This window comes from Geotrypetes seraphini, chromosome 2, assembly GCF_902459505.1.
Source record: "Geotrypetes seraphini chromosome 2, aGeoSer1.1, whole genome shotgun sequence".
NCBI classification, from domain to species: Eukaryota; Metazoa; Chordata; class Amphibia; order Gymnophiona; family Dermophiidae; genus Geotrypetes; species Geotrypetes seraphini.
The window spans coordinates 177,308,017-177,335,076 of NC_047085.1; the positions used below are offsets into that span (position 1 = coordinate 177,308,017).

Here is a 27,060-nt window from a genome sequence, read left to right on the forward strand (position 1 = left end):
ATATAATACGAATGTTTGAAGGCACCCATTTATTTCGGTAACTTAAAGACCCCTCTCAGGCCTTCTATACACTCTCTTCCAAATTCAACCTTGTACCCCTTTCAGATTAATACATGAATCAACTTATCATATGACCCTACTGATTAATGATTTATAATATATAAAAGATAATCTTTATAACTAACCAATTTATGCAAAAATAAATTATTGCTCTGAAAGTCTTAAAAACTATATCGCTATAAATAAATAACAAACCTTAAAAAGAGCCACAGAACCCCCCCTCTCAATATCATTCCAATACACCCCATTACATTCATGTAAAATTACAGTGGTATCTTGGATTACGAGCATAATCCGTTCCAGGAACATGCTCGTAATCCAAAATGCTCGTTTATCAAAGCGAGTTTCCCCATAGGAAATAATGGAAACTCACTTTGATATGTTTCCACCCCCCACCCTCCCCCCCAGGCCAGCAGCGCTGCTCCCCCCCATGAGAACCAGCATTGCTCCCCCCGAAGGCCCCCCGTGAACCGGCACCTTCCCCCCCCGCGATCCGGCACCCCCCTCTGCCACCATTGGGCACCCCCCCCGCCATGACCTGAGGTCCCCCCAACCCACCCAAACCCTCTTCTTACTTTAGTGTAGCCTCCACACCAGCACCGGCACCAGCATGTCCTGTGCGTTGGTGTCGGTGCCCGAAGATCTGCCTCCTGTGCTGGTCCTTGAGGCCTGAGAGTTCACCTTGGCCGATGGCGGCGGGGAGGGGGGGTGCTGGATCACGGAGGGGAGGGTGCCGGTTCGCGGTGGGGGGCGCTTGCAAATCGAGGCGCGCTCGGTTTTCGAGGCGTGCTCGGTTTCTGAGATGCTGATTTTGCAAATGTTTTGCTCGTCTTGCAAAACACTCGCAAACCGGTGCACTCGTAAACCGAGGTACCACTGTATCAACATTACCTATACCACTCAAGCCCAATATAGCAGAACAACTAGTATGATCAATAATATATATCATTCCCTGCAATTGATCTATTAAAACACCGCCACCCAAATCAAGTTCCCCACCTATCAAGCAATCTTTTCCAAATACTCCAATCCCCATCACAAAATTAAATCATCATCCTCTTAAATTAATAATCAACAATAGAAGTCAATAAATATATATAAAAATAAATAAAATAGAATAAGATTAAATTAAAATTCACACAATAAGCTATTTCATTCACTTTCATGCACTGCCAAACCCAAATGAATAAATTAATATTGAATGAGTAGATATTCCAAAGAAACTAAAAAAATCATTTTATTCCATTTCCATCCCCTCCCACCCATCTTACAAAACCATTCATTACAACCACCACCCCACTCTCAACATAGATTTCCCTTAAACATCCATACTCTACCAACCACAAACCAAAACATGGACATTGCCACTTTCCAACACACAAAAAACAAAACAAAAAAGCAGTAATTCTACAACCAATATTAAATACACAAATAAAGTGGAATGAAACACAAATTAACTTTTGTCAATTCAATTGCACTGATAGATCACTCTCCAACAGAATAACTTGTTTAGACTTGTGCAAAATTCAGGAAGAAGTAATGACAGCATGGCCAGGCTCCTGATGCTGAACCTAAGACAAATACACAAATTCTTCGAAAGAGCACAATTCCAGCTCATAGTTCAATCCCTTATCCTAGGTATATTGGATTATTCCAACATCCTCTATCTCCCCTGCCCTGCAACAATGATCAAACAACTTCAAACAGTCCAAAATACAGCACTAAGACTTGTCTACTCCCTAAAGAAACACGACCACATTACTGAAGCATTCATGAGCTCACACTGGCTCCCAATCCAGGAAAGAATAGTATTCAAATTTTACTGCACGCTATTTAAACCTACCTGAACAACTGACTCATCCATAATACCTCAACCAGACATAGAAAATCTTATGCCCCATTCACACACCCGCCAATCAAAGAAGTTAAATGAAAAAAACTTTACGACGGCCTCCTAGCCACCCAAGCAGCGAAACTGGATAACTAAATCTCTAATCTGCTGATAACGACCACGGACTACAGGTTATTCAGAAAAGAAATAAAGACCATACTCTTCAAGAAATCCCTGATTAAGTCTTAATATCACGATTACCTCATTCCTCCAGTCTTCTTCTTAACTCCCTGAGAATACCTGCCCTATTCTCTACCTTCACTAGTCATGACCACTGATCTCTTCTTGTAACAGACCAATCTTAAATCTTTTGTAATCCGCTTTGAACCACAAGGTAATGGCGGAATAGAAATCTCTAATGTAATGTACTGTAATGTAATATAATGTAACCTTCACCATCAGTTTCAGACCAGTTATTCCCTCAGTCAGGAATATCTGTTGCACCTCTTTACTTAAGGATATATGCACTTCGAGGCAGCTAACCAAATCAAACACATCCTGGACACAGTCGATCCTGTTGGATACTGGTGGCCATTACAATATTTCAGTAAAAATCCTGGCAAATGTAGCAGGGGCCAAAGAAGAAACGTCTTCACTTTTTTGGTGCAATTATGCCTTCCATCTGTGCCTTCAGTTGCTGATTGGGCTGTTAAGGAACTGGATTTCCTCTGCTTGTTCTTCCTCTTCAACTAGCCGTCTTTCAGTCTCTCACTTATTGACAGATTCACACTTGGCTTTCTCCTCATTTACTTGTCTCTCCAACTCTTTCTTCTCACCTTCTAGTTCTGATATACTGTTTTCCATGTCAGATTTGCCATGGCCTTCCTCATGGCCATGGCCTTCCTCATGCCATATGCAATGCTACTCCCATAAAGTGTCTGGTAGGCTGCGATGGTCATGCGGATCTCACTCACAACAGAAGCACGTTCTGCTTCAAGCATTTAATGGTGATCTCCCTGATCAGTTCATCCAAGCACTGGAATTAAAGCACCCTACGCATAGGACATATCCCCGTCTCTTGAACCTGCCTTTGATGTAGCTTGATATCCAGCTGCTCCTGTAAATGCACTATAGTCATACGAGTGTGCTGAATCCACAGCTGATTCCCCTCCACCCATTTCCTAGGAGGCAGGATTGCATTTAAATTTTCTTCAGGCTGTTTACTTGTATCTATATTTGGTAACTTTGGCTTGTGGGGACCAGATACAACAGGCTGTTGCGAACTTATTTTCAAAGGTCAAGCCTTGGGGGACTTCCTATCCTTGTTGCGGCTAATGAGCATGAGGTTGTCATACTTGAGCAGGGAATCTACTGACGGAATCATAGCTGCTGAGCTGCTCAGGGAGAGCAGGCCGGCCTTGCACTGCCAGGAAGAGCGGCTCCATCACCCTTTCTTACCGTTGCCCTGTGTTGTCAGAGTTCTCTCATAAACCTCCTAGCAGTTCGTTACAAGGCATATTCCCAGCGGTTGAGACGTGTTATTTATGAAAGTGGTGCTGGGGCTGGAAGGAAAGGCAGCAGCTCTGACAATAAAAAAAAAGGGGGTGCACAGGAGACTCCATCCTTCCAGTACTATAGAGAAACCAAACTTTATTTCCTCTTCCCCTATTACAGGCATCCTTTCTGGTTAAGATCTCTCCATACAAGCTGATGATCCCGCCCTATTACTTCCTCTTTACTCTAGGCTATCAGTGTTCTTTAGAATGATAGTTGACATTCTGCTGATACTTTTAACTGACCATCCAGAATCTGACTGTGATCACTGCAATCTAGTGCTTCTCAAATATTTGAAGATAAAAAACAAGTTCTATTCAGTTTGCAGTTGTTCAATAAATCAATACTTCTATTTAAATAAATGAAAATAAAATAACTATAGTGTCCATACTGATGTGATTGAAATCAGGAGACACTAACAGATTTTATGACATGGGCTGCACCTGTTGAGAAATATACTCCTTTAACTTTGCAGGGTCCTCAAATTGAACTGTACGATTTTCATGTGTAACTCTCATTATGGCTGGATATAAAAGACCATATTTTGCCCCAATCTGTTGTAAATCAGATCTTAGCATCAAAAATTGTTTTCTTAAATTGGCCATTTTCCTAGCAAAGTCTGGAACAAAAATTAATTTTGATTCTTTATACTTCAAATTTCTATTTTTCTTTGCCAAACACAAAATTTCTAAAGCTTGCTGAAACCTTAATACACTGCAAATCAATGGTCTGGGACCAGAATTACTATTAGATCTTTTTAATGTAACTATGTGCACTCTTTCAGTCTCAAAAGGGCTTTAAAAGATACTGGAAGCAATTTGAGAATTAAATTTTGTAAAAATGATACAACATCTTTACCTTCCACTCCCTCGGGGAGACCAAGGGCATGTACATTATTTCTATGTGACAGGTTCTTATAATTTTCCAGCTGATTTTCCATTTCTTGTAACCTCTTATGCTCTTTTTTGCACTGTGCCTGATCCTCCTTTATTTTAAGAACTCTAGTTTCTATCTGCTCCATTCTGTTGTTAGCCACTTCCATTTGCCTTGATAAGCTGGAAATTTGTCTTACTGCTGCCAGCTGATCCGCATTACTTTTTACAATTAGTTTAATTGCCTTTAATTCTTCTAATAAGTTCAGTGTTTCAGTATCAGCAGCAAACAATGTAATCTTAGAGAGAGTCACTGGATCAGGTTTCAAACACTTTTCCTTTCCACCAGATGTAAAAGCTGCCTCCAATTTGGTCTGCTTAGTACAAGCCATCATCTGCTATTAGAGTGTACCAGCGTTTGAAGAAAAATAAACTTCAAAGTTAAAAAATTAGCCAAATATCTGCCTGAATATGAGGAGCTCCACAATCACCCAACCATTTCAGTTGCCTTCAAGTTCCGGAATCAATATATTACATATATTAAAAAAGGAGAAAGGAAGACCAAACGGCGAAGAGAGACATTGAAAAGAAGATTGTGCTGGAAGCAAAAACACACAGTAAAAACTATGCACTCCCTTCCCCCTTTTCCTCCTAGTTTCATGTCAGTCAGGTTTGTAACTACCCCTCAATAATTTTAAAAGTGTAATTTTAATCTTTTTTTAGATATTATTAATTTTATTGTAAACCATTTAGATATGTATGATTGACAGTATATCAAGAAACTATTAAACTAACTTGAAATGACCGAGGGATAAAAGGGGTTCTCAGAGAAGACAAGGCTGTAGCAGAGAGATTAAATGAATTCTTTGCCTCGGTCTTCACCGAGGAAGATGTGGGGGAGTTACCGGTTCCAGAAATGGTATTCAATTCTGATGAATCATAGAATCTCAAACAAATCTCTCTAACACTTGATGATGTAATGGGTCAATTTGATAAATTGAACAGTAGCAAATTGCCTGGACCGGATAGTATACATCCCAGAATGTTGATAGAATTGAAAAATGAACTTACAGAGCTATTGTTAGTAATTTGAAATTTTTCTTTATAATCCAGCATAGCATTGGAAGACTGGATGGTGGTCAACATGCTGCTGATTTTTAAAAAGGTTCCAGAGGTGATACAGGAAACTATAGACCGGTGAGTCTGATATCAGTGTTCGGTAAAATGGTAACAAAATGAACAAAATGATAGAACATATACAGTGGTACCTTGGTTTACGAGCATAATTCTTCCAGAAGCATGCTCATAATCCAAAGTGCTCGTATATCAAAGCACATGTCCCCATAGGCCGAAATGTAAAATGAAACAATTTGTTCCACAACCAAGGTTTACTATGGTGGCCCAGGGGTGGGAACCTGCCTGTGGGTGCTGCAACCCTTGCAGTGTGGTGGTTTCCTTTCCCTGGGGTCTCCGTGGGGCTCTCCTCCCTCTTCGGCCGATGCCTCTGCCGTCCACCAGCACCTCCCGGCTTCCAATTCAAGCTGGCCGCCATCCTGCAGACGCATGCGCTGGACCTCTGAACTCCCCCGTCAAGCCGGCGCTGCTCCAACAACACGTGCACCATGTACAAGCACGAAGGACGTCCTGCATGCTTGTACGTGGTCACGCACGTGTTGTTGGAGCGGTGCTGGCTTGACGGGGGAGTTCAGAGGTCCTGCGCATGCGTCTGGAGGATGGCAGCCTTGAATCGGAAGCCGGGAGGCGCTGGTGGACGGCAGAGGCATCAGCCGAAGAGGGAGGAGAGCCGCATGAGGACCCTGGGGAAAGGAAACCACCACAGGCAGGTACCAACCCCTGGGCCACCATAGTGAGAGCTCATGTAGTGAGTCAACACTCGTTTTGTGAGATGAAAGTTTGCTTAGTGTTTTGCTCGTCTTGCAAAACACTCACAAACCGGGTTACTCGCAAACCCAGGTTCCACTGTACTGTACATACACATGGATTAATGATTTGTTGCCAGAGAATATGGTGAAATCAGTTAGCTTAGCAGAGTTTAAAAAAGGTTTTGGCTAATTTCCTAAAAGAGAAGTCCCTAGGCCATTATTGAGATGGCTTGGGAAAGTCCACTGCTTGTTCCTAGGATAGGCAGTGCGGAGTCTATTTTACTACTTGGGATCTTGCTAGGTACTTGGAACCTGAGTTTGCCTCTGTGAGAGGATGAAGTGGAGGGTAGGATAGGTGAGGTAGAAAAGTCTCCCCTTCTCACCCTGGTTGGTATTTTTCTGTATTTGGTTGTTGGAGAGGGATTGTGACATGGGGACCAAGGGTTTGGATATGGCAGATCTGTAGGTGGAGAGGGTTTTTTTTGTTGTTGTTAAGGGGTTGGGGCAGTTGCAGCATTGGTGAGTGGCTCATTATTGGTACCAGTTTTGGATAGGTTAAAAATGTGTTCTGATAATAGTGAAACTGAACCGGTCATTCATGGGTTGTACCTACATAACTTTAGGCGTCATGCACAGTATTTGGGGGTAATTGTATTTCATTCTACATCATCATTAAGAATAGGAGGCTTAATTAACTACAGTTCATAAAGTTTTATTTACAGTATTTATTTTTTAAATATGAATAATCTAAATGCATCACATATTATTAAGAGTGAGTCTTGTAGAGCAAACACTACTTAGAGAAGGTACTACAGACCCCATCTTAGTTGTTCAGAAACATGATTATCAGCAATGCAGGAATAACACAGTTGACAATGTAGCAACAATGTCCTTATTGCGCAGGTACATAATGTATTACCTCATAGTTTATACATTTTCTTAGAAGAAGGATGATACCGCTTGCTATAAGTAAAAGTAAAAGCATAAAAACTACAAAGACATTACTGATGGAAAAGAAGTCAGCTACCATATACTGTATATCCCTATCACAAGAAAAGCATCATAGGAGCTAGAACAAAAATGTAATTCTAAAATGTGTCAAGAGTGTAAACAATGTGCTATTTTAAGAGCAATATCAGAGAAGCTCAGAACGCAAACATGTCTATCAAAGAAAGATTGTCGACAGTCTGTAATAATATGCCTATTTAATCATTTTTAAGGGATAAAGCTACTAAAAAAAAACCCTCTGGGTTAAATTCTTATGAGTTGATATTCAAAGCCATTTCACCAGCCAGACCATCTCTTGACTGGTTAAATCACTTATTCAGGGCTAACCACTAATACAGAATACAGCTGCCAGATTAATTACTGGGACATCAAAATATGATCACATCACTCCTGTGTTGAAAAAAAAAGTACACTGGTTACCCATTGAATTTTGAATCGAGTACAACATTTTGACAATAATACACAATGAGGTTCATAATCGAAATGTAAATATGTCTAAAAACCCACCTAAATCGTTACTTGGACAATCTAAAAGACAGGTCAGCCAAGTGCCGGTAATCGAAATGGGTTTTAGACCTATCTAACAAGCCAATTGAGCCCCTTATAATATAAATGCATTTCAAAAGTTTCAGAATGGGGTCCCCTTGGTTGTCATTGAAGAAAAACCAGCAAAGGATAGCACAGCAGGAAAGAAATGCTGCTTGCGGATTCCCCAGCTGCCTGGAGAATGATGTCAGAGGATGGGAAGAGTACACACTGCTCTGGCCTCCTCCAGCCAACCATTCTTTCTGCTTGCAACTATCTTACTAGGACCTTGGCATAAATTGAGAGGGCCCCTTCTAAATGTTTAGGCCCTAGGCACAGGCCTAGTTTGCCTATGCATTAATCCTACCCTGCAGGTCACCGTCACCTTTTAAACCTATTTGGTCACCTTAAGATTATCACATACAATCACACCCAAGTCCCTGTCGTGCACATGTTCTTCACCCCATAAACTTTACCGTTCCTTCAGGTTTTTGCAGCCCAAATGCATGACCTTGCATTTCTTAGCATTAAATTTTAGCTGTCAAATTTCAGACCATTCTTCAAGATTCGCTAGTTCTTTCTTCATGTTATTCACACCATCCAGAGTGTCTACTCTGGTGCAGATTTTGGTATCATCTGGAAAGTGGCAAATCTTACCCGACAGCCCTTCAACAATATCATTTAAAAAATGTTCAAAAGAACAGAACCTTAAGGCACATCCCTTTCTTCAGAGCGATCTCTACTGACCACTGCCCTCTATCGCCTTCCACTCAACCAGTTCCTGACCCAGGCCATTATTCAATATTCTATGTTGGAGCCCAGACATGGCTTAGCATTGAATATTAGTGAATAAATCTGGTGGCAGATAAAAAATCACTCATCACACCTAGCTTAATATTTACCCCCTAGAGTTTTTTTTTTGTTGTTGTTTTTAATTTCCTCTCTTATCTCTAATATGTGCACTTGACACTGAGCATATATTCTAATATACAATGTACAGTATGTATGGAGCTTTTTTAATTTGTTTTTTGATTGTCTTGTAATCTATATTCAGATATTGCTTGATGTGTTTCTGTTAGAAAAGTGTAATAATAAAAATAATAAAATGAATTCTACGAAGCACAAGGTTCTCGTGCTTTCAAGTTGCTTGAGATTTCCTTTCAAGCTAATGCAATGTAACCACAAGTGAAAATTGCTTTAAAGAACGTTTGACCTTTTTATGCAAAAGCCATTTCAAATTTTGCATTTTCATCTACGATTCTGCAAGAAAATACTGAAAAGCAAAGTATAAAGGAAGTGTCACACATATTGTTCTCATACTGAAACAAATAATTATTATGAAAGCTACTGTATGCAAATTCATTTGCACTTTTGCTCAACCAACTGTGGAAGAACAATGCCTCTCTTTGTGCAGAAGATTGTCCATAATAATAGCACTGCATTTGAACTGAAGGCTCTCTCTAACAAAATTATCTTACATTTTTATCAAAATAAAGACTTTGGGCTCCTTTTACTAAGGTGCGCTAGCGTTTTTAGCGCGCACTAACCATGTGCTAAATGAAAAATACTAACATAAGCTCTATGGAGGCGTTAGCGTTTAGCGCGTGCGGTATTGTAGCGCGCGCTAAAACCGCTAGCACACCTTAGTATAAGGAACCCTTTAATTCACATCTATTTTCCTTTGTTAATCACAGAATGGGTTTGCTATGAGCAGGTTTATAGCTTTGTTTCTTAAGTGCTAGTGCCACTTAGGGAAACAGAAACCTGTTAAATAATAATTTAAATAAATTAAAAGCATTTCCCTTATGAGTCCAACACAGATCAAAATTGTATTCATTTTATTACTTCTACTTATTATGCCATTCTTCCAGACAGGGCTTATGGCTGTTTAACAGCTTCTTGAAATCTCCTATTGAATATCTTTTTAACTCTGGAATATTTCAAAGACCTCAGACTGTTCAGTCAAAAATCACTACCATATTTTGAATGAGCATAAATATTTTCAAATAATGGAAAAAAATAGCACTAAAGACTAGCTCCCCAAAAAATAATAAGCATAGAAGAATTTAGGGGTGAGAGTGGAAAGAGCTTGGATAGTGTGAATTCTTCCTTAACTGACCTGTCTCGGTGGGAGTGTAAGCGAGGATTCAGATGGTGTGGATACAGTAGGTTGGGAACTTCCTTCAGCTTCAACATTCTTTTTTTGTATATCTTTATTGAATTTTCAAACTACAAATGTGTAACAAGTAATTCATATACATATAATATTACAGGAAAAGCACAATAAACTTCTCAGACATTAATGTACAATTATATTTTCCCCACCCTCCCACCTACTATTCAAATAAAATAAAAACCTTCAAGAAACTATCCATAAATTCCCTAAAATAAATTCCAGTGCAACTCCTTCTTCCCCCCCTCCCCTCGGATGTGTATGTTTACAGGTCAATGAAATAAAATCAGTTATCATTCCTTACAAAATTTAGCCAATGGCTCCCAAACATCCATAAAATTCCTGTAATGTCCCTGCTGTATGGCCATGAAATGTTCCATTTTAAAAATACATTCTTTGTCGAGGTGGGCCAGGGAGAGGAAAGGAGATTGGTTGTGGCAGTGCTTTGATGCTCTGTGTGTTTCAGTGTTGGTAATGAGTTGGGATTACCAGATTTTACTATTGTAAAATCCAGATGCATGGCTCCGCCCACAGGCCCACACAGTGCCACCTAGCCCCATCATGTTCTGCCCAAGTCATGCCCAAGATCATGAGGAATAGTATGCTTTGGCTGTTGGTGCTGAAATTATTCTCTGATTTCCATGTAAATACTCAATTAAGTTAAAGACTAGCCATTTACAAAGCCGCGCTAGCGGCTGCGCTGCGCTAATGGTCCCGAAGCCCATAGAGGCTGTTAAAGGGCTTTGGGGCTAGCGCGGCTTTGTAAAAGAGGCCGTATATATTTTTTGAGTATGAACAATTTAAAATGAACTGGAGTAATGAATTCTTCTTTAAAGTAACTGTGGGGGGCATGGTTGGTTTAAATACTGTATAATTGTGTAAGGCAGTTAGGCTATTGTTGTATGAGTTTTACTGTACTTCCTGCTGTGTTTGATTAGCATCTATGATTTTCTTCATAATTGGAAGATCCTTTTTATGTATAAATAATTCCATTCTTTCCCATGACCCTATAGTAATTATGTTCTCTTTCTTTTTTCTGGGTTTTTTTTTTTTTTTAAACATTTTGATATAATGTTTTGTGCCTTTATAATAGCTGTTTCATTATCCTTCAAAGGGAATATCTCAGATACAATTTAGAGAGACATATTAAGGGCAGATATGCCTATAAAGCCTACTCGGACAACTCTGTACAACTTCCAATTCAGAAATGCTCTGACAATAACTAATTTCTTTATAATGTCACTGGGGTACTAATAGTTAAATATTAGTGGAAGTCAGAAAAATATTAGAGTTCAAATAAAAGAACTGTCTTCTCATTCAAATTGGTAACCAAACTTCAGGATTGCAACCGTCACGTTTGAAAGTCACTCAGAGGTATAGAGTTCTTCAAGAAGAGAGTTGCGCCCTCTAGTGATGAACCAAAGTATATTTTTCAGTCGTTGCAACTTTATTAGTTCTGGTTACGCTCCAAGTTTGATTACAAAAGTAAATAAATAAATAAATGTCTTTACAGTCTTTCAAACACTTGTATGAAAATACTTTGTTTTTTCTTATCTTTACAAATCTTTTCAAATGAACATCGCTCTGTGAGAAAATTGAGAGCAGCTTGATAATTCAGTTTATAACAGGTTCGGGGTCTCTACGTGGCCCCGTTTCGATTCCTTCTTCAGGAGACCCTATTGTATGTAAATTGAAAAACCTTTTCAATGCTGATAGAATGCTTCAAGTTTGCGATGTGGTAACATCGTCAAAAGAACGCTGTCGGTGCTGTGAATTTAAACTGTCAGAGAAAACATAGCATCAGCTGTCTGACAATAACTAATGCAGGTTCCTGCACGGACTCCCCGATCAATAGTAAAGCAGACTTTCTGTTAACCGGAACTCAAGCAACCAGCAAAAAAATATATATATCAAAGAAATACCATAATACTTTAAACAAAAATGAAAATAAAATCAATTTCTGCCAGAAATGTAAGTGTAAACTTGGCACGCCACACCTGACTAGGCCCACACTTTGCCTATCACATGTCCGGTAGTTTGTCTGGAACAGTTTATGGTATGGCATAGTATGGGGTATTGTATTAGTTAGGCCTATTTTTAATAGTAACTCTCAAGCAACCAGAAACAACATTTATCTGGCATCTATCAATCCCCATGGGTGCCGGTTAACTGAGAGTCTACTGTACATATACTAGTGCTGTCAAAGTTGGATTACTGTAATGCTTTATTCAGGTTCATTCAAGGAGGTTGTAGATTACATAGAATACAGAATCTTATATTTTGTGAATTCTAATCATTGGGATCATGTTTCTTCATTATTGTCTCAGTGGATACAGTTTAAGATCTTATGTTTGGTCTTTAAATCCCTTTATAGAATATGTCTTATGTGCATGAAAGGGTTCTTGGAGACTTGTGTTATGGGGCTACTAAGCAGTATATTTAAAACAAATCAAAGAAAATATTTGTTCACACAACATGTAATTAAACTCTGGAATTCATTGCTGGAGAATGTGGTGAAATCAGCTTAGCAGGGTTTAAAAAAAACATTTGGATAATTTCCTAAAAGAGAAGTCTATAGGTCATTATTGAGACGGATTGGGGAAAGCTACTGTTTGTGCCTAGGATAAGCAGCATAAAATCTGTTATACTATTTGGGATCTAGCTATCTATTATACTATCTGTTATACTATTTGGGTTATACTATTTGGGATCTAGGTATCTGGGACCTGGGTTGGCCACTGTTGGAAACAGGATACTGGGCTTGATGGACCTTCGGTCTGTCCCAGTATGGCAATTCTTATGTTCTTAACTAATGAAGTGGTAAAAGCAGAGAGATGTATTGTATGCTCAGAAAAGCTTTCAGATTTTTCTGGGCTCTAGGAGAGCAAAGTCCAAGTTTATCAATGTTATATAACATTATCAATGTATGGCTGACTTAACCTATTGTCCATGGAAAGCCCTTGTCAGATGTAAGTAACTTCACTTGACTAAAAACCATCTGTGTGCTGCCAGAGAGGGAAAATATGCTGCCTTGGTATTACCTTAAGGCAGGGGTGTCCAATGTCGGTCCTCGAGGGCCGCAGTCCAGTCGGGTTTTCAGGATTTCCCCAATGAATATGCATGAGATCTATTTGCATGCACTGCTTTCAATGCATATTCATTGGGGAAATCCTGAAAACCCGACTGGACTGCGGCCCTCGAGGACCGACATTGGACACCCCTGCCTTAAGGTATCCTTGTGCAGAGAAAGCATAAGCATTGGCATCGGTCCTCCTTGGAGCACAAACATTGGAGCTGAGCAGACACATCTATCTACTGAAGAGGAATATCATCTGCATCATCATGTCTGGCAACAGTAGAAGGGATCTTACTCATGTGTTTCAGACAGCAAAAGCCTAAAATCCAGTCAATGTACGCAGGTAGGGCTAGTCTCAGTTAGGGCATTGGTTTTTGACCAGAGGGCCGCCGCGTGAGCGGACTGCTGGGCATGATGGACTGCCGGTCTGACCCAGCAGCGGCAATTCTTAAGTTCTTATGTTCAATATTTCTCCTCCTTCCCTGTAAAACTTGGGGTGGGATTTGACTGGATCCAGGCAAATATGAGAAACGTGAGGTGCCTATCCCAGAGCACAATGATATCTATCATTTGACTCTGGAGATGCCCCAAGAGAGAATATAGCCTTGCAGTGTGTGATGGAGGTGGATGAAGAAAGGACTCTGCTGGAAAAGGAAGCAGAGAGCCTCGCTCATGAGCATGGTAAAGACTTGCATTTCATACTCTCATGTGATATGAGATGGTGAGATGCTCCTCTCTCACTTCCTTTGATTCACCTCATGGGATTTGAGTAAGGGGCACTTCTTATTAAAGCTTATTACAGTAATATAAAGTTATTTTATTGGCAGAACACTTAGTTCCTTTGCTCTATGTGGAGATTTGCATTTTTTTTTATGCTTCCCATACTTTTTATTGCTGACCATATTTAGCACTTGAAAATTCACATAACTCCAGCCTCCTGCCAAAGCAAATGTAATGAGACAAATTTTTCCCTGCCCCGAGGGAACTCATTTTCCTGTCCCGTTCCTGGAAGTTCTTTTCCTGTCCCTGCCCCATTCCTGGAAGCTCCATCCTCATCTGCACAAGCCTCAAACACTTTAAAATCACAAGTGTTTGAGGCTTGTGTGGTTAAGGCAGAGCTTACAGGAATGGGGCAGCGACAAAACTCAAGAGAACAAGTTGGGGAAATTGAGTTCCTGCAGGGACAGGGGACAAATTTGTCCCCGTATCATTCTCAAATGGGGAGGAGGAAAGCCACATTGCTATTCAAAATTTTGAAAATAATCTAGAGGCCAGCCTGATACTTATCATGTTTTCTATATTTATTAACCTAGTAGTTTTCAGTCATAAAGTTATGTCTTTGTTCAAGTAATTATTGTCTGAAGTGCTCCTCTTTCAATCAGCTTTTCCATTATGTCTGTGCTAAATCAGTACAGAATGAATGGAGACAGAAAAAATAGTCTCAAGAGCTTCACCCTTTAAGGGTATCATGCAGCCTCGAATATTCAGTATTTTTCTCTGTCTCCAGGCAGATGGATCATGCAGCTCCTTCTTGGTGCTTGACTGGTAGCTCCTGACTTGGCTACTTTCAGGTGACAGTTGAGCAAAGGCTTTTGCTGGTCATCTCTGCTTAGGTTATAGTCTGAACTTCCTCATTGAGCTTGGATGACACCTGGTGGTTCCAGGTCCCTCATTCCCCAGTTTGGGTGACATCTGGTGGTGCTGTGTCACTCCCCTCCAGCTCTGCTCTTGACCTCTGAGGTGACTTTGGAGTGTGAAATGAGGCAAATGTTTTTTTTAGAGCTGCACGTAAATGCTCCTACAGCCACTTCATCCATAAGCTTTGGAATCATTTGCTCATGCAATTCAGATATCTGGACTCCCTAACGACTTTCTGAAAGGCAGTAAAGACCTTCTGCTTCTGTAAACTGCTCCGGGCCTGAAATTATTTATGAGGAACCAGGACAATGAAGTCTTCAAGTGATAAGAACAGATTTATGAACTGCTTGACCTCCCTTCTAATTACCTCAAACATGCTTTTCAGTCCATGCCCTGCTATGCTCTCTGTGTTTCCAGAGTCTCGACCCCCTAAACTATGTAGGCCCTTGCCTCACCTGATTCCTCTCTGTACATGATAACATGTTAGCCTCACCTTGTACCTAGATCCTATGCCTACGGAATCTGTGCATTGTTCCTTGAAGATAAATTGTTAGCCTTTAATATTCTACCTAGGTCCCCCTGTTATTCTGTCACCCTCCCATTTTTTTCTGTTAGCTCATTCTCAGAACCTGTGCTTGTTCTTCTGTTACCTGCCCTGAGCTTTCTGGGAGGGCGGGAAATAAAATGAAATAAATAAATGTACATGGCAGTTTTCTAAACAACAAGTATGTATTTACTCCTCCTGCTTCTAATTTATTTCATTGAGGTAAGTCATTATTTTTTTTTTTTTCTTGCTTGCTGGTTAGACATGAAGCTTTCTCGCCTGTAATTTAAATGTGTTTTGAGTTTTTAATCACTGGTAACCGAAAAAGAATTATGCTATTGCTGCCTTTCCAGTGTTTTGGCTTTCAGCTTGGCAGTTTTCTTTTCTCCTCCCTGGTGTTTGTTTTCAAAAGGCAGATTTTATTTTTCCTGCTGTCATTTGCCTCAGAATGTTGGCAGTTTCCTTTATGACTGATCAGTCTGTGGTGAGCATGGTTTTTGTTTAGCAGGATTAAAAAAGGTTTGGTTAATTTCCTAAAAGAAAAGACCACAAGCCATTATTAAGGTGGGAAATTCCACTGCTTATTCCTATGGTAAGTAGCATCAAATCTGTTTTACTCTTTTAGGATCGAGCCTGGTACAGTACTTGTGAACTGGATTGGCCACAAGTTCCTGGCAACTCATGGTTAACTCTGTACAGTTTTTATTTCTTTATTTATTCAGTTTTCTACACCGTTCTCCCAAGGGAGCTCAGAACAGTTTACATGAATTTATTCAGGCACTCAAGCATTTTTCCCTATCTGTCCCGGGGGGGGGCCTCACAATCTATCTAATGTACTTGGGGCAATGGAGGGATTAAAGGGCAAATTCTATAAGAAGTGCCCAAAAGTTAGGCGTCGTTCAGCGCCATTCAAGTAAAATTGGGTGTTGTATAGTGAATCACGCTGAGCGGCATCTATTTTGGAGGCGCCCATTAAATAGGCCAGCTCTAGGCACAACTAAAAGTTAGGCCCCCATGCGATCGCTTAAGCACGCTTAAGAGCAGTGATTCTTTAAGAAGGCGCCTAACACATAGCCACGCCCACGCCTAACATACATAGCACCTATTTTTTGAAGGCCACCTAAATTTTTAGAGACGCCTTGTTACAGAATCACGCTTTCTTGATAGGCACCTATGTTTCAATCAGTGCTGATTAAAAAGCTTAATTGAGCTTGTTATTCAATTTAGATAGGCGCCTATCTAGTTGGGCGTCTCCGAAATAGGTGCCTAACTTTAGGAACTGGTTACAGAATTTGGGCCTAAGTGACTTGCCCAGGGCCACAAGGAGCAGCGTGGTTTTAGTTGTTCTTTATCTGCCTGCATGTCGATTGTAGAAGCAGTTCCTATTGCCCAAACAAAATTTAAAAGGCGTAGTCTACAGAAATTTCTAACATAGCTTAGAAACTTCTGTGGGCATTGGGCAAGATTTATTCCATCAGCCTAGGTGAATTTGGGATCCTTTCTTATGGATCACGAGTAAGAAGACAAGCCTCTTTAATAGCCTTATTAAGCAATTAACTAACAAAGGCCCCCTTTTATCAAGATGCGTTAGGGCTTTTTATCACCACCCGCTGTGGTAAAAAAATTCCTATGAGCATCGGAGCTTTCACCGCAGCAGGCGGCGATAAAAAAACCCTAATGCAGATTGATAAAAGGGGGTCCAAAGTGTTGTGTTGCAAGTACGAGAGGGAAAATAGGAACAAGTTGATAGTTTAGGCCAGTGTTCTTCAACCTTTTTACACCCGTGGACCGGCAGAAAAAAAATAATTATTTTGTGGACCGGCAAACTACTAGGACTAAAATTTAAAAATCCCGTTTCCGCCCCATCTCCGCGAGCTCGGTCCCCACAAATCATCTGATCCCATCCACACAAGCCTCAGTTATGATTTTATATTGAATGTATTTTATTAAAGTATAAAAAGAAACAATATTCTGTAGAATTGTCATTTTATAAATACAAATAATTCAGAGCAAGGATCAACAAAACCCCTGTCTCCCCTCCCCTTCACATATATCCCCTCTACTATCAAGAAAACTGAACAAGCCAAATTATTACAGAATGCTACACAGAAATATCATGCTAACAGAATACTGAAGTAACACATGACAGGAATAGTTTTAGGGGAGTGCAACTAGGGCAACTGCCCCCTGGTCAGAGAGCGCCCTAAGCCAGCTGAAAGTTAAAGAAGCACTGCCTGGGTTTTGCAGTCCCCAGTTATGTCTAACACCAGCTCTAGCAGGATATATATTTCAAATCTGATATATTCTAATCACAAAATAGAAATAAAATTATTTTTTTCTACCTTTTGTCGTCTCTGGTTTCTGCTTTCAATCTTTTTTTCACTCTCTTCCTTCCAGCGTATGCCCTCTCTGTCTCTTCAATCCAGCATCTGCCCCTTCCATCCACTATCTGTCCTCTCCCCCTTCTATGTCCCTCTCCCCTTTCCATCCAGCTTGTGCCCCTCTCTCCTATTTACATGATTCATTCCAGCTTCACTGCTCTCTTCATTTTTATCTCTCCTACACCAGATCTATCATCGTTGTCCCTCTGCTTATTTTTCTGCTGACCCCTTCCTATCATCAATCTCTCTACTTTCTCATGCCTGTGTCTCCCCTTCCCCTCCTCTAATCTCTCTGCCAGCTGTTTCCTTCCTTTTTTCATTCTCCCTTCCCTTCCCTCCTCTAACTCTCTTCCCTTCCTCCCCTCCCAGCAGCATCTCTCCGTCTCCCTCTCCAGTAGCAGCTGTCCCTTTTTTTTCCTTGCCCAGCAGCTTCCCAGATTCCTTTCCCTCCTCCCCTCCCAGAAGCATCTCTCCTTCTCCCTCTCCAGTAGCAGCTGTACCTTTTTTTTTCCTTGCCCAGCAGCTTCCCAGATTCCTTTCCCTCCTCCCCTCCCAGAAGCATCTCTCCTTCTTCTCCCTCTCCAGTAGCAGCTGTCCCTTTTTTTATCTTGCCCAGCAGCTTCCCAGATTCCTTTCCCTCCTCCCCTCCCAGAAGCATCTCTCCTTCTTCTCCCTCTCCAGTAGCAGCTGTCCCTTTTTTTTATCTTGCCCAGCAGCTTCCCAGATTCCTTTCCCTCCTCCCCTCCCAGAAGCATCTCTCCTTCTTCTTCTCCCTGTCCAGTAGCAGCTGTCCCTTTTTTTATCTTGCCCAGCAGCTTCCCAGATTCCTTTCCCTCCTCCCCTCGAAGAAGCATCTCTCCTTCTTCTCCCTCTCCAGTAGCAGCTGTCCTTTTTTTTCCTGGCCCAGCAGCTTCCCAGATTCCTTTCCCTCCTCCCCTCCCAGATGCATCTCTCCTTCTCCTTCTCCCTCTCCAGTAGCAGCTGTCCCTTTTTTCCCCTGGCCCAGCAGCTTCCCAGATTCCTTTCCCTCCTCCCCTCCCAGATGCATCTCTCCTTCTCCTTCTCCCTCTCCAGTAGCAGCTGTCCCTTTTTTTTCCTGGCCCAGCAGCTTCCCAGATTCCTTTCCCTCCTCCCCTCCCAGATGCATCTCTCCTTCTCCTTCTCCCTCTCCAGTAGCAGCTGTCCCTTTTTTTTCCTGGCCCAGCAGCTTCCCAGATTCCTTTCCCTCCTCCCCTCCCAGAAGCATCTCTCCTTCTCCCTCTCCAGTAGCAGCTGTCCCTTTTTTCCTGGCCCAGCAGCTTCCCAGATTCCTTTCCCTCCTCCCCTCCCAGATGCATCTCTCCTTCTCCTTCTCCCTCTCCAGTAGCAGCTGTCCCTTTTTTTCCCTGGCCCAGCAGCTTCCCAGATTCCTTTCCCTCCTCCCCTCCCAGATGCATCTCTCCTTCTCCTTCTCCCTCTCCAGTAGCAGCTGTCCCTTTTTTTTCCTGGCCCAGCAGCTTCCCAGATTCCTTTCCCTCCTCCCCTCCCAGAAGCATCTCTCCTTCTCCCTCTCCAGTAGCAGCTGTCCCTTTTTTTTCCTGGCCCAGCAGCTTCCCAGATTCCTTTCCCTCCTCCCCTCCCAGATGCATCTCTACTTCTCCTTCTCCCTCTCCAGTAGCAGCTGTCCCTTTTTTTTCCTGGCCCAGCAGCTTCCCAGATTCTTTTCCCTCCTCCCCTCCCAGATGCATCTCTCCTTCTCCCTCTCCAGTAGCAGCTGTCCCTTTTTTTCCTGGCCCAGCAGCTTCCCAGATTATTTTCCCTCCTCCCCTCCCAGATGCATCTCTCCTTCTCCTTCTCCCTCTCCAGTAGCAGCTGTCCCTTTTTTTTCCTGGCCCAGCAGCTTCCCAGATTCCTTTCCCTCCTCCCCTCCCAGAAGCATCTCTCCTTCTCCCTTTCCAGTAGCAGCTGTCCCTTTTTTCCCCTGCCCAGCAGCTTCCCAGACTGATAGTGGTTTTCTCCCCTCCCAGCAGCTCTTCTTACTTCCCAGCGCAGCGATTCACAGAAGGCAGCCTCGGGTCCTTTGTTGGGTCGCGCCGCCTCTGAGGAAAGAGGAAGTTGCATCATCAGAGGCAGCCGCGACTTAGCAAAAGCCCCGAGGCTGCCTTCGTGAATCGCTGCGCTGGGAAGTAAAGGAGAGCTGCAGAGAGGGGAGAAAGCCACTGTCGGAGGCTCCCCAAGATCTCTCCGGCCCAGCGCACGCTTCCGATGCTGATCTTGCCGGTCCTGCGCGGACCGGCAGGAAGTTCAAATGAGTCAATCTTGCCGGTCCTGCGCGGACCGGCAAAAATTTCCTGCGGACCGATACCGGTCCGCGGACCGGCGGTTGAAGAACTGTGGTTTAGGCTTTTAAAAATAATCAGATTAAATCTGGAGAGAGAAGACTAAATAAACAGAATTTCTAGTCTGAGAGCATATCATGAAAATCTATGCTGGAGAATGTAGTTAATTGTATGTTATGTGCCATCAAGTTGATATCAACTTGTGGCGAACCTATAGATAATTGCTCTGATCTGCATTCAGTTTTTGCTCAGGTGGCTAATTGTTGATAGAGGGGCACTGATCCATTATATTTCCAGTCTTTCTATTTTGCATTGACTATCAATCTTGCCAGGTATAATGTCTTCATCCTAAGACAAGAAGGCAGCATATTCTCACAAGTGGATGACATATCCAAGGAACTTGGTATGGACAGTGTTGCACTGTACTGTCACTTAAAACATTTTGAAAGTCTCTAGACTGCCTATTCTGCGCATGTGTCGGTGCCTTCCTACTGACGTCAGCTCGTGGGACCATCAGTTATTAATTTTTCACAGAGCTAAGAAGCTGTTTTTCTTGAAGTCTTTCCAAGTACGTCAAACTTTTGACTTGTTGCCGTCCTGTCCTAATTGTTCCTCATTATTTTACTTTTTATTTTGTTTCCTGTCAATCATGTTAAAAATGTTTAATTTTTAACCAAATATTTCTTTAGGGCTTCGGAGCTCCTCTCAGCCTGGCTATATCATGGTCTAATATATATGTGAGATGGACATCCATATTCTAAGTTGGATGTCTTTTCTAAAAATGCCACTCTTTATGTCTCATTTTACATCTCAATTTAAGAAAAAAATATACTTATTTCAGATTAGAATAGTCATCCAGCAATTTTATAATACCACTACAGTGCATTATCATTCTAAATAGATGTAGGTTGTAATTAAGGAATTTGCCTGTTCAAATGTCAAATCTGCATGAAGACACAAGAGGCTTAACATTTGCATAGGCTGAAAGGCTGAATAACTTTATAATTTGCATTTAAAAGCCTGTCATAATTATATGTCATTGATATTACAGAACCAAATGAAAAAGTAATTAATCTGAAGCTCTTCTTTAATACCTGTGCTATCTTTAAATAATGTTGACCTGTTCTGTAATAGTTAAATGCATGAAATTGCTACCCAATGCCTGAAGATAGTGCAGATGTTTCTAGAGCCATTAAAAGTCTATAACACAAATCTCAGTTTGAACACATAATGATGTTTTTCTATAGATTCAGCAGTGATTACAGTGCCAGGCTTTATAAATTATGGGGTTGATATCACTATGCAACAAAATTTTAATTTATTTTTGGTCCTGGGTAATAAATGTTCTTTCTTAATTGCCTATGCCACAAAAATATAGAAAATGGCTATCATTCCCCTCAAACTTTGCTTTTGAGATCAGGACATTGATATTTTGACATTTATCTTTTTTGCAGTACATTCCAGATTGATTCCAAGCTGAGTAAACCTTTACTAAGGCACACTAGTGCATCTTAGCACGCACTAAAAATTAGCACACACTACTTGCTAATGCGTGCCAACGCGTCCATTATATCCTATGGACACATTGCCACGCATTAGCATGTAGCATGCGCTAAGATGCACTAGTGTGCCTTAGTAAAAGGACTTCTTAGTGGCCCCTTTGCTAAGGCACAGTAGGGTATTGCTGTATGGCAAACAATATCGTAGGCGTGCCATACTTGCTGTGGGGTAAAAAAGATTTACCACACAGCAATTCAGGCAGTAAGGCTTACAATGGCTATGAACACAGATGGACAGAGGAAGGGGCATGTTGTGGACATGCATACCCCAAAGGAACTGGCGTGCTGTGGTAAAGGCATATGTTGCTTCTTACCTCTGGGTTAGCACAGAAGTCTTTACCACCTGCAAAAAGGCAGGCAGTAAGGACTATTCAGAGAGGCTGTTTATTATTTATTTAAAAAAATTATAAACTGTTTAAACCTAAATAGTTTACATATCGTTGCATACATAATTCAATAAGACAAATAAAATCAAACAAACATTAACATATAATCATCCGAAAATCACGTACAGTGTGTGTGGCCAGAAACCTGCCTCTCTGCAGACATACCTACAAGCCACACTTTTTTGACCTGTGGTAATTTCTGAATTGCTGAGGGCCAAAATTGGTGCTAGGTACCTATACTCAAATCTGGGTAACCTATATAAAATCTAGGAGCAAGTGTGCAGGAAAGTCTCACATTAACGGTAAGCCCAAATTTAATGCACCTTAGTAAAAGGGTCCCAATGTTTTCCAGATCTATGGACAATAAAATTATAACATGCAACAGTGGAGAGTAATCAGCCATAAGCCAACCAGGGGGAATATAATTGGCACGCAATGATGTATAAAATTTCTGGTCTAGAATTTTTATAAAATTAGGCCAACAATAAACCACTAAAAACTGCGAAAAATATACATATAACAAAGAAAAAACAATTGGCAGAACCCTTCACATCCCCTCAAAGATCCGACGCTGGCTCTTACTTAATTTTAATAAAATAGCGAGACATCTCAGTTGGCGTTATTTTGCCCTCGGTTGGAGTTCCTGCATTTCTATGAGAGTTTATTGTTCTCTGGCATTCAAGATTTTTTCTTCATCGTGTTTCCAGTTGGGACTTAATTGGATGTTTCAGCTCCTGATGAAGTTTGCGAAACGGAGCTCTGTCGAGCCAAGACAGTTACCTGCTGAGACTCAGATAAGTTTTGCGAATTGTTTGTGATTTTTCCAAATCATTTTTCTACATTTTGAGCACTTTTGAAAATATATTATTGTGGGACGGGGCTTTTTGAGTCGCCCATATTGTCCCTCCACTCCCCTCTCAGAGCTTTCTGCTGCGCATTTATTTATTTATTTGCTCTCTCTATCATTATTTATTGTTATGGAGACTGAATGATGTACAGGGCAGGACTTATTTAGGTTTGCTAACCTGGTGCTTGGTCCCCTATAAAGTCTCCTGCCTGGGGCCGCAAGAGTTACAAGTGAATTTAACTTTGGCCTGTATTGAGGTGTCTCACTATTTAATTAAAATTAAGTAAGAGACAGTGTTGGCTCTTTGAGGGGATGTAAAGGGTTCTGCCAATTGTTTTTTTCTTTGTTACATGTATCTACAATTTTTATAGTCATCTGTTTCAGAGATAAAATGTTCTGTTCATTATGGATTTCGATGTGCTAAATTTAAATATGAATACAGATGTTCTGGAGATAATTTATTAAACACAGACATATAAAACCATGAAAATTCAATTTAAAAAGTAGAATGCTAAAAAATATGGTGATAAAAATCTACCCGGACCCTACACGGTCCGTGTTTCAGCGAACACGCCTTCCTCAGGGGTCCTAAAAGGAAGAGGTAATGATGAATAATGCGAAAGATGAAAAGATACAAAGATAAAAAGATAAGAAGTGACTGTGATGACAATCTGAAGCATGCATATTAGTGTCTATACTCAACTGCAAGATAAAGCAAGTGAGCCAAGTGTGATCATGCTATATATAGAGGCTTGAAACATCGACAAGAGACACGAGAGGAAAAAATGTGCCAAAAAAGACCGAGAAGAAAAACTGCCATAATGTGTATTAGAGTATAAGATTAAGCACAGAAATCTATAAAGTACCTAAGGGAAGACATAAGAATGAAAAGTTAATGGAATGAAGAAACCATAGTGAGTGTCTGATTTTGAAAACATGAAGAGATATGTGACACAATGTAATGACAAGAAGACATTATACATACCAATGGTTTGCAAACTCACATATAAAGAATTGGACTGAAAACAGTCTATTGTCCAATTCTTTATATGTGAGTTTGCAAACCATTGGTATGTATAATGTCTTCTCGTCATTACATTGTGCTTAATCTTATACATTGTGCTTAATCACACACAGGGGTGTGTGGACGGGGGTCTTGTGGGGGGGGGGGGTTACAGGTCAGGGGGTTTGGAGGTGTTGTTAGCCTTCTGGCAGGAGGGCCTAGCCTCCCTCCTGCTGGTCAGCTGTTCGAGGGTTTGGGGGAGGGTTTCCAGCAGGAGGGCTTGGACTCGCTCCTGCTGGTCAGCTGATCTGGGGTTCAGGGGAGGGTTTCCGGCAGGAGGGCTTGGGCTCCCTCCTGCTGGTGATCATGGCAGTTAAGTGTGGGGGGGGGATGTATGTTGGCAGGAGAGATTGAGCATCTCTTCTGCCGCGATCGTTGCGGGCGGAGGGGGGGCATAGTTCTAGGATTCTGTAATTGGTGTTGTTTTTGACAGACGCCGGTTACAGAATCCTGCTTTCAGGTGAAGGGCTGGCCCCTCCTTCGCCTAAAAGGTCTTGTTATGTGCATTTGGGACTTGGGCGATTTTGTGGTTGGGAATGTGTCTTAAGGATAGACGCAGTGGTGGTTTGGGTGATTAAACTAGTAAACGTAGAGGTAGGCCATTCCAAAAAAAACCCCAACAACCTCATTTTGGATGTTTTTTTTTTTTGGAATGGACATTTCCCTGTTGCCTGCTTTTTGCGTCTAGAGACTTAGGCCAAAAATGGACTTAGACGTTTCTTTTGATTATGCCCCTCGTGCACAGCTTTAATAAAAAAAATTATAAATCTAGGTCTTTTCTTCTGTGTTTTGTTGCTTTATATTAATATAAACAAAATTTATGATGAAAGAAAATAAAAAATGTTAAATATATATTTGTATATTATAATTGGTTTGTATTACTTTATATACTGATTATCACTGTTTATTTAAGTGATTTACAAAAAAATAATTTTAGTCTTTATTCCGTTTCTACTCAGCCCTTCTTGGCTTGCCTCTTGCATTCATGAAATGTAGCCTTTCTAACCTTGGCACTCGCACAGCATCACTTCTCCAAACTCACACTTAAATAACTACTACACAATTCTACTTGGCAGCTCTATTTATTAACAATTCCAACCATCAATTTATTTTTTCTTTTCCAATAACAATATTTAAACCCAAACCAGACAGCCATAATAACTCAGTTAATCTTTGTCTCAAACAGCTAGTCGGTAACAATTTAGCCCCTCCCTCCAACCTAAACTTTACCACATCAATGCCAAGACCTCGCTTTAACTCAAGACAGTATCACACACAAGTTTTTCACCATCCCAAGCAATCAATTTATTTCAATCCCCATATAATTGCACATTGGGAAGAATAACTTAAATCATAGCTACCAGATGCTAGGGTCCACCTTGGGAATTGGTGCCCATGAAAAAGATCTGGGTCTCATTGTAGACAATATGATGAAACCTTCCGCCCAATGTGCGGCAGCTGCCAAAAAGACAAACAAGATACTAGGAATAATTAAAAAAAAGGGATGGTTAACATTGCTCCATGGTGCAACCTCACTTGAAGTATTGCATTCAATTCTGGTTGCCTTATCTCAAGAAAGATATAGCAGAACTAGAAAAGGTTCAATGGAGAGTGACCAAGATTATAAAGGGGATAGAACTCCTCTTGTATGAGGAAAGAATTAAAAGGTTAGGGCTCTTTGGCTTGGAAAAGAAATGGCTGAGGAGAGATATGATTAAAGTCTACAAAATCCTGAGTAGTGTAGAACAGGTACAAGTAGATCAATTTTTTACTCTGCCAAAAATTACAAAGACTAGGGGGATACTCGATGAAGTTACAGGGAAATATTTTTAAAACCAATAGGAGGAAATATTATTTCACTCAGAGAGTATTTTAGCTCTAGAACATTTTGCCAGAGGTTGTGGTAAGAGCGGTTAACATAGCTGGTTTTAAAAAAGGTTTGGACAAGTTCCTGGAGGAAAAGTTCATAGTCTGCTGTTGAGACAGACATGGGAAAAGCCACTGCTTGCCCTGTATTGGTGGCATGGAATGCCGCTACTATTTGGGTTTTGGCCAGGTATTTGTGACTTGGATTGACCTCCGTGAAGACGGGATTCTGGACTAGATGGACCATTGGTCTGGGAAGCAGTAGTAGAGTGAAAGCTTCCAGGTTGCTGAAGGCAGCATGTTTACTCATAATATCTGCTGTCTGAAGAATGAAACAGTGGCTGCCTTACTGTATCTCGTGGAGGGGAAGAATGCAGGAGGGGTTGGGTCACTGGGGGATCAAAGAGGGGGGTGGCCATTAGAGAAATGCTGGACCATGGGGTTGGAGATGGGAAATAAAAGAAAGATGCCAAACCTCTGGGGCAGGGAAGGAAAAGGGAAGGGGAGGACAGAAATGTCAGACCATGGTAGGGAAAAGGAGGAGGAGGGAAGAAAAGGCAAGAAGAAGAGATATCAGACTACAAGAAGGGAGAAAGGTAAGGAGAAATATGTCAGACTACTGGAGGTGGAGGGAAGGAGAGAGAGATGCCAGACCAGGGAAGGGAAGGAGGAGAGATAGAGATTCCAGACTAGAGTAGGGAGGAAGAAGGAAGGGAAGGAGAAGAGAGAAATACCAGATAAAAAAAAGAGGGAAAGGGAAGGAGTGAGGTTGACTACTGGAGGGGAGGGAAGGAGAGAGAGAGAGAAAGAGATGTCAGACCAGGGAAGGGAAAGAGGAGAGAGAGGTAGGGGAGAGAATGACAGAGAAATGCCAGATCACAAAGGGGGAGGAGGGAAGGAGGGAATAGTGTTACCAGACTGTGGGAAGGAGAGGATAAAGTTGTCAGACCACAAGAGGGGCGAGAAAGAGGGAGGAAATGGTGCACTGGAATGGGAGGGGTGGGAAGGGGATTTCCATAGTGTGGTGCAAGCAGTAATACTAAGTAGAGTAGATTATTGCAATTCTCTTTATTTGGGAGTTACTAAAGTGAAGATGAAGGCACTGCAAATGTTACTTAACTCTGCAGCAAGATTGATTACTGGGGTTTCAACAATGACTCATAAAAACCCAGTGTTGAAACAACTGCACTTGTTACTATGCAGCAGAGAATACAGTTTAAGATTCTCTCAATCATATAGCAAACCTTATATCACATTTCCCCAATGGCACTAAAGGAGTTTTTAAAAAAAATCTATCAACCCAAATTACCCTATTACCATATTTGTTAAATTTATATCAGACTCAACTATCTAAAGGTTGTATTACGGGTACCATGGCGGAATCATTAACTATAGTCTTGCCAAAGCCAAATAAAGATCCCACACTGGTTTCAAACTACAGGCCTATTTCTTTAATTAATATTGATGGAAAACTTT

General features: G+C 41.2%; 1 protein-coding gene and 1 pseudogene across 1 annotated transcript in view; one reads left to right on the forward strand and one right to left on the reverse strand.

Moving 5' to 3' along the window:
- Nucleotides 1-2,543: 2,543 nt before the first annotated feature.
- LOC117354082 lies at nt 2,544-3,275 on the reverse strand (annotated as a pseudogene).
- Nucleotides 3,276-6,103: 2,828 nt separating this feature from the next.
- The window catches only part of LOC117356032 (1,25-dihydroxyvitamin D(3) 24-hydroxylase, mitochondrial-like), a 325,542-nt gene continuing 304,585 nt past the window's right edge, over nt 6,104-27,060 (forward strand). The window contains exon 1 of the mRNA XM_033935282.1: nt 6,104-6,161. The gene's annotated coding sequence lies outside the window, so the exon portion shown is untranslated. The remainder of the gene's footprint in view (nt 6,162-27,060) is intronic.